Raw genomic sequence first — 12582 nt, 5'->3', positions numbered from 1 at the left:
ATCGCACCATGATAAAGCACTAAAACTTTAAGGGCATAGAAACAATAAATAAAAGAAGATGAAGAGGTTAGCAAGAATGAAAGAAAGAAATAGGAGCACACAAAAGAAGTGAATAGCAAAACCACTCTATATAAAAAACGAACAATATATATACAAACTATAACTAATTAGAACATTAACACTAATCACTTTTTATTTAGCAAACTATTCTAATTAAGCATGACAATCACATGATATTATATATATATATATATATATATATATATATATATATATATATTGTTAAAATTTGTTGGATCCTTTACCGATTTGAGGAGGTTGTTTGGTGTATGATGTATCCATTTCACATGGCACGACAAAGTGCAAGGCTATGGTCATTGAATTGTTATTACATCTGTACATGTTTTGTTTGTCTTATTTAATGTTTTACACTATCTCTACGTACATTTTCTGATCTGTAAAACTATGCAAGTAATTTCTCATACATATGGTATATGGAAGAAAAATTTTGGAATAAAATTAGTAAAAATTGTGTATTCTTGATATCTATTATCTATTAATTAATATACTTGTGTATATAATGTAGATGTGGATCCTTATTCTGTTATCTTATACACGACCCTACGTTATAGTCTTACAGAAAACCACAATTAGAGTGTGGTGTTGGCGTGTCAAACTTTACTTAGTTAAGCTTTAAATACAAAATATTACTATGATAAAAAGAGATTGAAATTTGGTTCATTATTCTAAAAAATAGGACTAAAGTTTCAAATCAAGAAAAGAAGGGTTCCTTTTAGATCTAGAACTAGAACAAGAATTATTACTATTATATATAGCTCAATTGCTTGCCAGCTTAGGAGGTTCATTGGTGGTGGACAAAGAACAAGAAAAATGGGGAATGTACATCAATGGCATGGCCAAGTTGACCCACAAGAAAGCAGCAATAGATAAGGAAGAAAAAATTGTAATTTTATATGAAATTTAAAAAATAAATTAAATACATAAAATATAAAATTATAACAAAATTTAATTATAAAATCATTAAATTTAATATAAATTTTATAAAATTAATTGATTTATTTAAAATTATAATATAAAAAAAATTATAAAAATTAAATTGAGATTCTAATAATTATCTCAGCAATTGGGACTAATAAGACCTATTTTCAACATGGCTATCCTAGCCCCGCTAACCTTTCATCACTCTAAAGCTGGCGTTATTAGATAAGCATCTTCATTGAAAGTGATTGAGGTGGAATCCAATGGGCAATGCTTTTTTATTTCTTATTTTCATAAACCTACTAAATATTTGAGAGAAATTTTCACATGTTTACAAAACATGTGAGTGTTTTTATTGTAATTAATTAATTGTCTTTTTTTTATATCAGTATTATAGTTTTAATATTATTTTTAATTTAAAGGTTAAAAATATTAACAAAATAAAATTTTAAATTTTAATTTTAAATTTTAAATTCTAAAATTTTAAATAAAAATTAACATCAAATTAGCAAAATAAATTACGAAAACAAAAAATTTATTTATTTGTTCTTAGAGCATACAAAATATTTCTATGTATAGTTCTTAAAATGTTGATAGAAATACTTATATATTATTTATTGTTAAGGGTTTGATCTGTGGGTGTTTTTTGGAACTGTCAACAAATCCGATATTTTTAAGGTTGGACTATTTTTACGGTTTAAAGACGGATTAAAATTTCTAATATCCTGGTCCAACATTTGAATTTAAATACCTTTTTTATTTTAGTCAGATAAGATAAGATGAAATAATTAGCACTAGTTATATAAAAGGAAACTAGAGTATTTTTGCAGGTACCCACCCTTATTACTCCAGTTAGATAATTCGACAACCGCTTTGACTCGTAAGTCTCTAATTCATCTCACAGCTCGTATCATAAATTTCTAGTACATTTATCAAAATAATTCTTACATTAATACTAAGAATTGAATTTGATAGAATTTTTACAAGATACATTATAAATTTTTTGATTGTATTATTTTAGAAGTCAAAGATAAATACAAAGACAAGACAAAAATGAGTTAAAAATTAGAGATAGGTACAAGATAGGAAATATATTTTAAGGCATAAATTAAATTTATTTTTTTATTTCTCTAAAAATTAGAAACAAAAATTATTATTATCTTTTTCTCTTTATATTATTTACAAGTCTTATCAGACAAGTATGAAAATGCCTTTTATTATTATTTTTTGAAATATATAGTTCACAGTATTGTATTTTTGAGAAAGAAAATTGCATTGAGTGTGTTTGAGAAACGTAACAGTTACTTGAATATCCAATAATATTTACTTTGTACAAAACAGTGTAAATAAATAAATGAAAATATAGAAAAAGGGAACAGAAAGAAAAAGAAAGGAATTAATTAAATAAGTAGTAGTATACATTATTACACTAGGAAAGAAGATAAAGCAGATAGGTCATAAAACAATAATAAAAAAGGTGAGGCCTTTTCTGTTTCTCCATTGTAGAGCAGGAATCTGAGATCTAAGGGAAGAATTGAATTGAATAGGGACAATGAAGTTCTTGTTTCAGTGTCCCTGTTGCTCATGCTTTTGCTTCATGAAGCCAAAGAAGGGCCCTGCAAAAGTCAAGGAAGCCAAAGAGGTCAAAGAAACCAAGCAAGAAGAAAAGAAAGAAGAAAAGAAGGACTGAAAATTCACCATGTTATTGTAATGTAATGTATTACCTCCATTTTAATTTACTATGTTATCTATATATATACTTTAATTTCTTTGATTGTATTAAAAATATTCTAAGCATGCACAAGAAATTGCATCTACTTTGTTCTTAATTTGGCATCCATGTATTATACTATGAAAATGCTCAATATATTTGCAAGTAATTGCTTAAATTGGAAAATTCAAAATGCTACACATCTAGAACTCATATCGACTCATTATGGACCGATCATTATTATTTTTTCAGATTCATTCTAGATTTAACACGCTTATCAAATTTTAATGTAATTCAATTACTGGTTTATGTGTTCTGTCATGTATTTTGAAATTGACCGTTAATCAAATTTCTTCTAATACCAAGTCAACCCCTTCACTTCACCATCTCTCACGTTAGCCCCGATTTCAAACAAACATCATCCACTTTTTTTTTTCCCTAAGATATACTAGGTGTAATTTCTTCGCCACAGATCATCACTTAAAACCAAACATGTACATTCTAAGTCTAATTACTATGTTAATTCTCGTAATTTCATCAAATTTTTTTATTAGGTATTTATAATTTAAAAAACTATAATTAAACTTTATAATAAAAATTTTAATTAGGTTCTCTTGAGCTAATTTTTGTTAAAAATACAAAATAATTGATACTTACTTTTTTTGTTTGATGTAAAATAAAGTACAGAATATTCTAAAATTATTGTATTTTTTTTAAAAAATAACTCTCCGATAAAAAGGTTTAAGACTCTTATTAAACTTGAAATTCGACTTGAATCTATTATTTTTATTTGGTGTTATTTTTTAGTTAAAGTCAAATTATGTTTTGAATAGATCTTACGACTTAATAATATCATGTCCTATAGCTAAAATAAAGATTTAATAGTACTCGTGATACATTTCTTATGAAGTATGGATATTTCATTAAATTTTCGCGTTTATGATCCACTTTTGAACAAATAATTCTAATGTATTCAAATATTTAATACTATATAAACAAAACTTAAAATAAATTACATCTAATTAAGTTCATTTTTTATTAAAACTAGTGTATATTTTTGTTTCCTGTACAGAATAATACATAAAATTATACAACAAATTTTATTAAAAAATTAAATAAAATATATGTAATAATTATTATTATAAATATTTTACAAAATTATAATTAAAATTAAATTCTCAAAATTTTTAATATTAAAATATTAAAAATAATTAATACTTATTTTAATAATCAATTTGAGTTTGTTGAGTGATCATCTCACTCATCCGCTTAAACAACTATTAGGAGTTAGAATCTCGTCTTATATGTGTAGCAATCCATTGGCTAACGATAAACCCTTAATAAATGGAGGATCAATACGTGGTTAAACTTGGCAGGAGCACACGAATACGCGGGTACCCGACCCGTCCATACCCGGTTGGGGAGGGTAACTTGACCCGAGTCAGAGCTGATTTTGCTCAGGATAGGGAATGGTCGGGGTTAAGGTGTACCTGCCCCGGATATATACATATAAATATTTTTTAGGAATTAAGATTTGCCTCATATCACAGATTTATTGATTCATAACTTCAATCCATACTCTATAGCCATGCCAGAGAAATCCAGTCATCTTCACCCATCGCCGCCTACCCCTTCACAGCTCATGTAGCAATCGTTGCTTATCTCGTTACTGCCGCTGTTGAGCCCGTCACCACTTTTCTCCTGCCGAGTCCCTAGGTAAATTCTCCTCTCTCTCTCTCTTTCTTTCTCTCTCTCTGTGGTGTGAGTCTGTTGAGTTCTTCTCTTCTTCTTTCACACACTTATCACTTAGTCGCCGTCGCTATGAGTCTAGGCGTTGCCCTTACAGTTTCATCTGAGTCTGTCACCGAATAAAATAGAATTTTTATTCAAATTGGACCAGTTAGAAATAGAAATGCATGAGATCATTTTTGCATGTAATTTCTGAATTTTCTCTTCCAAATTTGAGCTATGTGGTTTAGTATTTTAGTACGGCAATCATTGTGGTTTCGTTGCGACACTAATGTGATAAAAGTTACGATAATTTCATAACTTATAAATGAGACAAACCAGATTATTAAAGTAATCAGGAAAATAACATTTAGATGTGCGCATAAAATTATAAGATGTGATTATCTTAGAAAAATATATGTATGGAACAAATAGAAGAATGTTAGAAAATTATTATTTCTTAATATATTTATGGATAATACATATATTAATTATAATCGCAAATTAAGTAATTTCACATGAAATGACTTATATATAACGGTGATTTTATTTATTGTCATAAATATTGAATTAAATAAGTTATTATTAATTTTGATTTGGATAAATGAGATTAAAACCATAAATACTATTTTATTTGAGTTTTAGGGTTTAATGAGTGTCACATTCAAATGTAAATAATGACTTCAGGATTTTGGTCTCCAACAGATCAAACTCGCTTCCGTAACTCTTTTTTCACAATGGAGTTGTGATTCAGCCATATCAAGAAGACAGAAAGTTTTGGTTGACGAAGATCAAAGAACCACAAAAACCAAGCTCTCTGATGTCAATCATGCTCTCGAATAAAGAGACACTTCCACGCTCTCAATTATATTTCTTAATGATTTAAAATGAATAATCTTGAGATTGAGAAATCCTAAAATTTTCAGTAAAATAGCATTTTTATTCAATCAAACGATGATAAATAAATTTATTGAATTAAATTATATTAATGTGATCATTGGATGGTAAAAAATACTAGAAAAAAATAAATAATATTTTAAGAGTATAGAAATATTAAATTGTCATTTCAACTTACTTTTTTAATCAACAACAATAAATATCTTGAATTAATTAAATTTTTACAAAAAATTATATACCTAAAATTATTTCATTTCTTCAAAAATCTTTTGAACTTACAATAGTTCAATGAGAAGTTGACTATTAAGAATTGAACATGATATTTTTAAATTCATATTTTCAATAAAAAGATGTACTTAGTTCTATTCATCTTAAATAATTCTATATTCACTATTACTTATTCATTTAAATAATTCTAACATTGATAGAATATTATTTTTAGATGTTAAAATTTAAAATATATTTATTCTATTTCAAAAATCAATATTCATATTTAACTTAGAATTTCAACAAATATGACAAAAAATATTATATTTTTTAGTTAAAAAAATTAAAATATCTATAAATATATTTTTGTGATTTAGCTTTAGATTTTTTAAAAAAATTTGACAAATTAATGGAATCAAATTATATTTCTATAACATATATAAGAATGTATATTACACATAAATAAAAAATATTAGGTATAATAAGAACAAATACATAAGTTAAAATAAAATTTAGAAAAATAAGAACCCATAAAATATTGAAGGAAAAAAATATAAATGGAAGAGAAACAAAATTATTAGACAGAAGAGAAATAATTTAATAAATTTTATGTGTATATAAAAGAGGAATAAAAAGAAGATATACATTATCTTGTTTAATAATTTAGTAAGATTTATGGAAATAAACACATAGAATAAGAGAATAAAAAAATTAAATATCTGAATTAATATAAAAAATAAAAAATAATAAAATAATGATAATCCATCGTAATCGTAATTTTTTAATATAATTAATTAATAACAATATAATTAGTCTATCATAATCTTAATATAATTTTTTAATATAATTAATTTTAATTAAGTAATCAAATAAATTGAATATAAATATGTCTAATCTAATCGTATAAAGAAAATAAATTTTCTACAATTAGATATATTATAAATATATTAGGGATAAAACGTTATTTTAAAATGAAATTATTATTATTAATGACATATAAATATAAAAATTATATTAATACATTAATTGAAACACATTATTAGAATAAAAAGTTGTAAGAATTAAAATAACTGAAATTTATTAACTTTAATTAGTTAAATTAGCATAAAATAAGAAAGAGATGATTAATCAGATTAAATAAATTAAAAAATATTACTAAAAAAAGCAAATATCACAATAATTATATTACTAATTGAAAGAAATCAATTCAATCAATTCAAATTTTTATGTAAAATAAACAATTAAAGATCACCAATGAATAAAAATAAATGAGATATAATAAAGAATAATTTTAGTAGTATAAATAATTAAATTAAATTATTATATACTATTTTTACTTTTTATCTTATTATAATTTAAGTTAACATTAATAGTAAAAAAATAATTTTAAATAGTCCAATTTGTATTTTACAACATAATTAAAGTACCATTCATAATTTTTTATTTTGTGATTAATCAATATTTTTAAATTTTTTTTGTTAAGTCTTCGGGATTTTATGATTGATAGATTTTCTCTATAAAATACAAATTTGTGATGAATTATTACAAGCAAAATTAATTAAGAAAATAAAAAAAATTACAAATAAAAAATATGAGTACAAAATTATTTTGAAACTAAAAATTTGACAATTATGCTATAAATTTTAAAAATTTGTATCTTATTATATAATCAATTTTGTTACTCACTTTAGCTTCATTATCCCTTTGTATCCAAAAAAGTATATAATGTCACACTTATTTTAAAAAAGATGAAATTTTTTGTAAGACACAAAATTTTTGAAAAATCTTATTATGAGCTAATTTATAACATTTATAATGTCATCACTATTCAATCTAACATTTATAACTTACAAGTTGGATAGAGTCTCTAATCACTACTTGACTAACGGTTATTTTTAATCACTATTCTTGCTAAATGACTACTCTAACCACCATTTCAAGTTTAAAAACTCTAATTTATATCTAACCTTTATAAATAATTACTATAAGTGGCTTAATGCTACTAATATTACTAATCTATCTTGAAAAAATATTTTCATTCACTGATCTCTTGATGAATGTTATTAGCAATATAGGTAACTCCGTTCAATCGATAGATACGATTCTCGTCATCTTTCATTTTCGCAGTATAAATTTTGTGGTTTTTTTTCTCACTTTTATTTAGTTTTGGTGTTTTTTTTTGGAGGGGGAGAGTTGGGATTTAATGAAATGTAATTTGAAATACGTGAATTCGAATTCTATATATAGGTATATATAAGCTAAATCGAATTTGGTGACTTCGATTTACCATTACTGGCCATTGCTCATAAATCGAATTTAATCAATTTGATTTATTAGGGTTTGTTAAATCGAATTCACTCTATTCGATTTACTAAGAGGTGTAAAACAATAGACTTAAATCAAAACAACTTATATCGATTTACTAGAGGTCTAAATTATGGATAGGTGCTCATTTTGAAATTCAACCTTATGTAAATTGACACTAATAAATTCAATTTTACATTGAAGTTTACTAATTCGAATTTTTTTTATTCGATTTAATACTATAATAACTAATTTAAATTCAATGAATTCGATTTATATAAAATTATAAACGAAAACATATATGTAATGTTATTTGTTTTGAAATTTTCAGGTAATATTAATATGTATTTAGTTTATATATGTGTTTTATCTTATATAATATTGTTCGTGATATAAGTATGTTATATGTATGCATCGGGTCATTGAACAAATAAATTAAAGAGAAAACAAAAAACAAGTGCAGTCGAACAAATCGGAGGAAACGTGAGCACATAGAACTCATTCGGAGATAATAATAATAATAAAAACAAAATAAGGTTCCATGGCACTGCAGCAACAACAGCAACACCTCTCTTTTTAGATGATAGAAAAGAAGCGGAAGATGCACAAGAACAACAATAACACGAAAGAATGCAAAAATGCAGGAGGAATGACGCGTAATATAAGCATTTTATCAATGTAAAATTAAAGTTTTATTATAAGTTGATTCATTTATTAAATTAATGGAAGAAGAAGATATTAGTTATTTAAAATTTTAAACTTTTTTATTTAAAGATTTTGCAACGATGAAAAGTGTTATTTTTCTTATTAAATTAATGATACGATAATATAATTATTCATACTCTAACTAAAAAAACATAAAACCAAATCCAATAAAAATAAAAATCCACCAAAAAATGTGGCATCATCTATTTACTCGACTTCGTACAACAAAAATGATTCAATCATACTTATTTGAATAAGTAACTATTTTTTAAAATATCTCTTACTATCTCTCTACTTTATCTAAAAAGGAGATTTTAACAAATTTTTAAAATAAAAGAAACAGTCATTCACCATCAAAAGTGGAACTACTCTAAAGGTGATTATCCTTTTATTATAAATACACTGACAGAACTTTAGGTATATTCAGAACCCAATCTACTAAAAATCTGTTAAAATCCTTACTAACTTAAACATCAGAGTCTGTTGTAGGTACCACCCCACCTCCTTATGAGGAACTTGAACGGTGGCACATCGGCTCCAACAAAAGTCATATGCTGCCCCAGAAAGAGTCTGGACCTTACGTTCAAACCCATATCACCGTTTCAGGTAACCCTCAAAACATTGGCGCCGTTGCTGGGGACCTAAAAGTTTACACCTACGAATGACAGACAACCAGTATGAAGACAGTCATACGGCATTTGAGTCGGAATCAGATCTCACAACGATGACCTGACACTGGCATTATCTCAACCCCGGGAAAAAAAATGCCCCCCCAAAGAGGGAACATCGAGAAACCATCACCCGTGACGGATTCACTCGGAGGTCCACCCAGCTGAAGACGAAGAACCTCCGCATCCAATGGAGATATTAAGGTTAGTTCACGACCATCGCGGCTGATTGGAACAATTCAAGCTGGAGGCTGAACGATAGCGAAAAGCAGAGAGAGACGAAAAGAAGTACGACGCAAAAAGAGCTAGAGGAAAAGTTCTTGAAATTAGAAGTTGACAGACAGATCGGGATGAAAGTCCTCTTGGAGGGGAAGATTCATTTGTTGAAGAGATCATGCAAGCTAGGGTACCAAAAAATTTCAAGACTCCTAACATAGTTCTCTATAATGGAATGACCAACCCGAGGCATCACCTAAGAAATTTTAAAAGTCGGATGTATCTAGCTGATGCTTCTGATGCAAATAGTTGAAAGGCCTTCCCGACAACTCTGACTAAAGCAACAACGAAATAGTTTGAAGACTTACCACCCAGGTCGGTGACTTGCTTTGATGACATGGCAAGAAAGTTTCTTACCCGATTTTCAATTTAGAAAGACAAAGTCAAGCATGCTCTAAGTCTGCTAGGGGTCAAGTAAGAAGTTGGAGAGATACTAGGAGATTATATGGAGATATTCAACAAAGCCTGCTTGAAAATAAAAAACTTACCTCCTAAAGCGGTAATAATGGGGGAAGGGCCATTCTCCCAATCCATATTCAAGCGATATCTGACCTCCTTGTATGAAGTATAAGAGCGGGCAGAAAAGTACATCAATATGGAGAAATTTTTTTGACTTAGAGAGCCTCTCCCGTGGCCCAACTTGTCCTATCAAGCTCGAGACAAGGAGAAAGAAGCTAAGAAAAAGGAAGAGTACAACTCAGAAAAGCCTCGAAGATACCATAACTACATCCCACTCCGAGTTTCTCTTGTAGATGTTTATAGTGAGATATGTCACACCGAAAACCTTCCACCTCCTCAGCCCATCAAACACAAAAGGTTAAAAGTCAGACGGAATATTGCGAGTACCACAATCTGTACGGAATCCTACTAATGATTATTATTTAAAGAATGTCATAGAAAAATTACACTGAAAAGGCCGGTTTGAAAGGTACTTGTCCGAGAGATCGGACGATCAAAGAAAGAGGAAAAGAGACGATGATGACGAAGGACGGCGAGATCAACCCCCGCAAACTCCTGAGAGGTACATACACATGATAAATGGAGGGTTTGCAGGAGGAAGAATCTCTAAACCCTCTCGTAAAAGGCATCTTAAAGAAGTATACCAAGTCGGGGAAGATAATAGAATTTCTGATATATCGACAATCTCATTTACCAAAGAGGATGCACAAGGGATGACACCTGGCCACAATAATCTAGTAGTGATAACAATGATCCTTGCCAATGCAAATCTCCATAGAACTACTTAGCTCGGACTAAAGCTGGCTCGGATTCTCTAAATACCTTTTTGTATCCACATAAGGAGCTCGGCCCCAAAACTCCTGAAACACCTCGACCAGACCCTCTTCTACCTCGTCTAAGTCATCTGAATTATATTTAATTATCATAGGGTTTTCTTTCCAATACAAAAGAAAAATAGGCTCATCCTCATCATTCAGGAAAAAAGATCAGACACCGTCTACAGCTCGGACCTTAAAGAAATAATTCTTAAAGTCGTGGAAGGACTCGTCAAAAATAGCTAAAACTTTCCTACCCTGGATAGCACGAAAAGAGCGCCAACCTTGTTTTTTAGAGCTAAAAGGTTTGATGAGCACGAAGAGGTAAAAGAAGACCTTAAGAGAAGGTCCGACATCCAGTTTCCGACAAATAATTTAGTATATTTTTAAGAAACCTTAAGAATTTGGATGTAATTGGATAGGGACAACATTGAAGAATTTAAGGACCTCGGACTCAAACTCAGAAAAAAGAAAGGTAACCCCTAATTTCGTGAAAAAAATAATCATAAACATATATTAAATGTCGCTCCAACCTATCAAGTCGGGGGAAGCAGACCCTCTCCTCAGGGTCAGCAACAACAATCTCATAGTTTCTCGCATCCTCTTGACTTAAACATAACCTATGATGTCTACAAAAGGCATCGGCATATTCATTATCAATCACAAGGACAAGGGTAAGAACAGTTAAATCTACTCATTTCAAGTCGGACGAGACCTTAAACGATATGCTGTGAACTACTGACAGACACATATAAGCTACACCTACAATACAACAAAGCAAACATCCATCACTATAAATCAGACAAAACAAAGCAAGCAATTAGAAGGTTGGGACGATTTCAAAGATCGACACTAACATCCCGAACGTAAAGCAAAAGCAACACAGGCATTCACAAACCCAAAAGAGGTTGGGTCAAAATTGTGAAACCCTCCCAGAGCCCAAACAGTTATGTGATACCTCTTACATATAGAAATGAGGCCATCTCCTACACGAAAATGGCATCATTTGGGGGCAATATAGAACCCCATGTTTAGAACCACAGCAACAATAAAAATCTTTCAATAACCAAAATCAGATTTTCAAGAACGCAAAATCCCAAAGTCAAAGTGGCAATCACAAGCAAGATTTCAAAAATACCATTCATTTAAACATGGATACAACCCAGAATACAGAAAAACAACAAAAGAGAAATAAAAGCACCAACCTTGAAGGAGCGCGAAAACCGAATGGCGATACAAACTACAGAAACTCGAAGGATCCTCTCCTAAAAAGTGCGAACAAAATCCTCTAAAAAATTTTAAGATGAAGAAATCTTGAATACTGGAGCAAAGTGCAAGAAAGAAGGAGTGAAAAAGGTTAGGAAGCTAACATTTTAGAAGCAAAAAAAGAAAGAAAGAGGGAAGAATGGAATATTTATAAGACACCAAGGGCAAAAGTGACATTTTGTACCCCTCATTAATGACGTGCATGGATCCCAAGAAAACTATAATGTAATACACTCGGTGTCATTAAATGGCACAACGTTTTCAAAAATTTTTAAAATACCTCGAGTACCCGACCTCTTGAAAGTTGTATACTCAACAAAGGAAACTTATGAAGCCACAAATGCTCGAGTCCGACCTCATAAAAATTCGGACTCCAATAGGGGGACTGTTCATACCCTGACCCAAAAATATAAAGAAAGGCCAAATAAGAATAAAAGCCCACCTAAAATGATGGTCTCATCTACTTACCTGACCTCAAGAGGTCGAGCACGACAAGGGTGGTTCAACCCTACTTATTTGAATAAGTAACTACCACTAAATATCTCCT

The sequence above is a fragment of the Arachis hypogaea genome, chromosome 8 (assembly GCF_003086295.3).
Source record: "Arachis hypogaea cultivar Tifrunner chromosome 8, arahy.Tifrunner.gnm2.J5K5, whole genome shotgun sequence".
NCBI lineage: Eukaryota > Viridiplantae > Streptophyta > Magnoliopsida > Fabales > Fabaceae > Arachis > Arachis hypogaea.
This window is presented reverse-complemented; position numbering follows the sequence as displayed.